Raw genomic sequence first — 6000 nt, forward strand, 5'->3', positions numbered from 1 at the left:
AACACAAAGTTTCTTTTCACTTGCAAACTCCAATCCATACATATATATGGGGAGGTTCTAGCCCCAACACGGTTTTACAGTGAAAACTGCAGGAACTTCAGACCAGCACTTGGAAACAGACTGAGAAACCAGAGTAAATGTTTCTCCTGCAACCCGTTCCCTTTGTGCTAGATGAACGAAAGTCTCTCCACATGCTCAGTTCTGAGAGATAAGTGTGTGTGAAAGCCGTCCTTCACCTAGCTTGTTGGGAAGACAAAGTTTCTTTTCACTTGCAAACTCCACTTCATAAATATATATGGGGAGATTCTAGCTCCAACTCATTTTTACAGTAAAACTGCAGGAACTTCAAACCGGCGCTAGGAAACAGACTGAGAAACCAGAGTAAATGTTTCTCCTGCAACCCGTTCTCTTTGTGCTAGATGAAAGAACGTCTCTCCACCTGCTCAGTTCTGAGAGATAAGTGTGTGTGAAAGCCGTCCTTCACCTAGCTTGTTGGAAACCCAAAGATTCCTTTCACTTGCAAACTCCACTCCATACATATATATGTGGAATTACTAGCTCCAACTCGGTTTTACAGTGAAAACTGCAGGAACATCAAACCCGCACTAGTAAACAGACTGAGAAACCAGAGTAAAAGTTTCCCCTGCAACCCGTTCCTTTTGTGCTAGATGAACGAACGTCTCTCCACATGCTCAGTTCTGAGAGATAATTGTGTGTGAAAGCCGTCCTTCACCTAGCTTGTTAGGAACACAAAGTTTCTTTTCACTTGCAACCTCCACTCCATACATATATATGGGGAGGTACTAGCTCCAACTCGGGTTTACAGTGCAAAATGCAGGAACTTCAAACCGGCACTAGGAAACAGACTGAGAAACCAGAGTAAAAGTTTCTCCTGCAACACGTTCCCATTCTGCTAGATGAACGAACGTCTCTCCACATGCTCAGTTCAGAGAGATAAGTGTGTGTGAAAGCCGTCCTTCACCTAGCTTGTTGGGAACACAAAGTTTCTTTTCACTTGCTAACCCCACTCCATACATATATATGGGGAGGTACTAGCTCCAACTCGGTTTTATAGTGCAAACTGCAGGAACTTCAAACCGGCACTAGGAAAAAGACTGAAAAACCAGAGTAAAAGTTTCTCCTACAACCGGTTCCCTTTGTGCTAGATGAACGAACGACTCTCCACATGCTCAGTTCTGAGAGATAAGTTTGTGTGAATGCCTTCCTTCACCTAGCTTGTTGGGAACACAAAGTTTCTTTTCAATTGCAAACTCCACTCCATACATATATATGGGGAGGTACTATCTCCAACACGGTTTTACAGTGAAAACTGCAGGAACTTCAAACCGGCACTAGGAAACAGAATGAGAAACCAGAGTAAAAGTTTCTCCTGCAACCCGTTCCATTTGTGCTAGATGAACGAACGTCTCTCCACATGCTCAGTTCTGAGAGATAAGTGTGTGTGAAAGCCGTCCTTCAACTAGCTTCTTGGGAACACAAAGCTTCTTTTCAGTTGCAAACTCCACTCCATACATATATATGGGGAGGTACTAGCTCCAACTCGGTTTTACAGTGAAAAATGCAGGAATTTGAAACCGGCACTGGGAAACAGACTGAGAAACCAGAGTAAATGTTTCTCCTGCAACCCTTTCCCTTTGTGCTAGATGAACGAACGTCTCTCCACATGCTCAGTTCTGATAGATAAGTGTGTGTGAAAGCCGTCCTTCACCTAGCTTGTTGGGAACACAAAGTTTCTTTTCACTTGCAAACTCCACTCCATACATATATATGGGGAGGTACTAGCTCCAACTCGGTTTTACAGTGAAAACTGCAGGAACTTCAAAACGGCACTAGGAAACAGACTGAGAAACCAGAGTAAAAATTTTTCCTGCATCCCGTTCCCTTTGTGCTAGATGAACGAACGTCTCTCCACATGCTCAGTTCTGAGAGATAATTGTGTGTGAAGCCGTCCTTCACCTAGCTTTTTGGGAACACAAAGTTTCTTTTCACTTGCCAACTCCACTCCATACATATATATGGGGAGGTACTAGCTCAAACTCGGTTTTACAGTGAAAACGGCAGGAACTTCAAACCGGCACTAGGAAACAGACTGAGAAACCAGAGTAAAAGTTTCTCATGCAAACCTTTCCATTTCTGCTAGATGAACGAACGACTCTCCACATGCTCAGTTCTGAGAGATAATTGTGTGTGAAAGCCGTAGTTCACCTAGCTTGTTGGGAACACAAAGTATCTTTTCACTTGCAAACTCCACTCCATACATATATATGGGAAATTACTAGCTCCAACTCGGTTTCATAGTGAAAATTGCAGGAACTTCAAACCGGCACTAGGAAACAGACTGAGAAACCAGAGTAAAAGTTTCTCCTGCAACCCGTTCCCTTTGTGCTAGATGAACGATCGACTCTCCACATGCTCAGTTCTGAGAGATAAGTGTGTGTGAAAGCCGTCCTTCAACTAGCTTGTTGGGAACACAAAGTATCTTTTTAGTTGCAAACTCCACTCCATACATATATATGGGGAGGTACTAGCTCCAAATCGGTTTTACAGTGAAAACTGCAGGAACTTCAAACCGGCACTAGGAAACAGACTGAGAAACCAGAGTAAAAGTTTCTCCTGCAACCCGTTCCCTTTGTGCTAGATGAACGAACGTCTCTCCACATGCTCAGTTCTGAGAGATAACTGAGTGTGAAAGCCGTCCTTCAACTAGCTTTTTGGGAACACAAAGTTTCTTTTCAGTTTCAAAGTCCACTCCATACATATATATGGGGAGGTACTAGCTCCAACAATGTTTTACATTGAAAACTGCAGGAACTTCAAACCGGCACTAGGAAACAGACTGAGAAACCAGAGTTAAAGTTTCTCCTGCAACACGTTCCCATTGTGCTAGATGAACGAACGTCTCTCCACATGCTCAGTTCTGAGAGATAAGTGTGTGTGAAAGCCGTCCTTCACCTAGCTTGTTGGGAACACAAAGTTTGTTTTCACTTGCAAACTCCACTCCATACATATATATGGGAAGGTACTAGCTGCAACTCGGTTTTACAGTGAAAACTGCAGGAACTTCAAACCGGCACGAGGAAACAGAATGAGAAACCAGAGTAAAAGTTTCTCCTGCATCCCGTTCCCTTTGTGCTAGATGAACGAACGTCTCTCCACATGCTCAGTTCTGAGAGATAAGTGTGTGTGAAAGCCGTCCTTCAACTAGCTTTTTGGGAACAAAAAGCTTCTTTTCACTTGCAAAAACCTCCCCATACATATATATGGGGAGGTACTAGCTCCAACTATGTTTTACAGTGAAAACTGCAGGAACTTCAAACCGGCACTAGGAAACAGACTGAGAAACCAGAGTAAAAGTTTCTCCTGCAACCCGTTCCCTTTGTGCTAGATGAACGAACGTCTCTCCACATGCTCAGTTCTGAGAGATAAGTGTGTGTGAAACCCGTCCTTCACCTAGCTTGTTGGGAACACAAAGTTTCTTTTCACTTGCAAACCCCACTCCATACATATATATGGGGAATTACTAGCTCCAACCCGGTTTTACAGTGAAAACTGCAGGAAGTTCAAACCGGCACTAGGAAACAGACTGAGAATCCAGAGTATATGTTTCTCCTGCAACCCGTTCCCTTTGTGATAGATGAACGAACGACTCTCCACATGCTCATTTCTGAGAGAAAAGTGTGTGTGAAAGCCGTCCTTCAACTAGCTTGTTGGGAACACAAAGCTTCTTTTCAGTTGCAAACTCCACTCCATACATATATATGGGGAGGTACTAGCTCCAACTCTGTTTTACAGTGTAAACTGCAGGAACTTCAAACCGGCACTAGGAAACAGACTGAGAAACCAGAGTAAAAGTTTCTCCTGCAACCCGTTCCCTTTGTGCTAGATGAACGAACGTCTCTCCACATGCAGATTTCTGAGAGATAAGTGTGTGTTAAAGCCGTCCTTCACCTAGCTTGTTGGGAACAAAAAGTTTCTTTTCACTTGCAAACTCCACTCCATACATATATATGGGGAGGTACAAGCTCCAACTCGGTGTTACAATGAAAACTGCAGGAACTTCAAAACGGCACTAGGAAACAGAATGAGAAACCAGAGTAAAAGTTCCTCCTGCAACCCGTTCCCTTTGTGCGAGATGAACGAACGTCTCTCCACATGCTCAGGTCTGAGAGGTAAGTGTGTGTGAATGCCGTACTTCACCTAGCTTGTTGGGAACACAAAGTTTCTTTTCACTTGCAAACTCCACTCCATACATATATATGGGGAGGTACTAGCTCCAACTCGGTTTTACAGTGAAAACTGCAGGAACTTCAAACTGGCACTAGGAAACAGACTGAGAAACCAGAGTAAAAGCTTCTCCTGCAACCCGTTCCCTTTGTGCTAGATGAACGAACGTCTCTCCACATGCTCAGTTCTGAGGGATAACTGTGTGTGAAAGCCGTCCTTCAACTAGCTTGTTGGGAACACAAAGTATCATTTCAGTTGCTAAGTCCACACCATACATATATATGGGGAGGTACTAGCTCCAACTATGTTTTACAGTGAAAACTGCAGGAACTTCAAACCGGCACTAGGAAACAGACTGAGAAACCAGAGTATATGTTTCTCCTGCAACCCGTTCCCTTTGTGCTAGATGAACGAAAGTCTCTCCACATGCAGAGTTCTGAGAGATAAGTGTGTGTTAAAGCCGTCCTTCACCTAGCTTGTTGGGAACAAAAAGTTTCTTTTCACTTGCAAACTCCACTCCATACATATATATGGGGAGGTACTAGCTCCAACTCGGTTTTACACTGCAAACTGCAGGAAATTCAAACCGGCACTAGGAAACAGACTGAGAAACCAGAGTAAAAGTTTCCCCTGCAACCCTTTCCCTTTGTGCTAGATGAACGAACGTCTCTCCACATGCTAAGTTCTGAGAGATAAGTGTGTGTGAAAGCCGACCTTCACCTACCTTGTTGGGAACACAAAGTTCCTTTTCAGTTGCAAACTACACTCCATACATATATTTGGGGAGTTACTAGCTCCAACTCGGTTTTACAGTGAAAACTGCAGGAACTTCAAACCGGCACTAGGAAACAGACTGAGAAACCAGAGTAAAAGTTTCTCCTGCAACCCGTTCCCTTTGTGCTAGATGAACGAACGTCTCTCCACATGCAGATTTCTGAGAGATAAGTGTGTGTTAAAGCCGTCCTTCACGTAGCTTGTTGGGAACAAAAAGTTTCTTTTCACTTGCAAACTAGACTCCATACATATATATGGGGAGGTACAAGCTCCAACTCGGTGTTACAGTGAAAACTGCAGGAACTTCAAACCGGCACTAGGAAACAGACTGAGAAACCAGAGTAAAAGTTTCTCCTGCAACACGTTCCCTTTGTGCTAGATGAACGAAAGTCTCTCCACATGCTCAGTTCTGAGAGATAAGTGGGTGTGAATGCCGTCCTTCACCTAGCTTGTTGGGACACAAAGTTACTTTTCACTTGCAAACTCCAATCCATACATATTTATGGGGAGGTACTAGCTACAGCACCGTTTTACAGTGAAAACTGCAGGAACTTCAAACCGGCACTAGGAAACAGAATGAGAACCAGAGTAAAAGTTCCTCCTGCAACCCGTTCCCTTTGTGCGAGATGAACGAACGTCTCTCCACATGCTCAGGTCTGAGAGATAAGTGTGTGTGAATGCCGTACTTCACCTAGCTTGTTGGGAACACAAAGTTTCTTTTCACTTGCAAACTCCACTCCATACATATATATGGGGAGGTACTAGCTCCAACTCGGTTTTAAAGTGAAAACTGCAGGAACTTCAAACCGGCACTAGGAAACAGACTGAGAAACCAGAGTAAAAGCTTCTCCTGCAACCCGTTCCCTTTGTGCTAGATGAACGAACGTCTCTCCACATGCTCAGTTCTGAGAGATAACTGTGTGTGAAAGCCGTCCTTCAACTAGCTTGTTGGGAACACAAAGTATCATTTCAGTTGCTAAG

The sequence above is a fragment of the Camelus bactrianus genome, chromosome 8 (genome assembly GCF_048773025.1).
Source record: "Camelus bactrianus isolate YW-2024 breed Bactrian camel chromosome 8, ASM4877302v1, whole genome shotgun sequence".
NCBI classification, from domain to species: Eukaryota; Metazoa; Chordata; class Mammalia; order Artiodactyla; family Camelidae; genus Camelus; species Camelus bactrianus.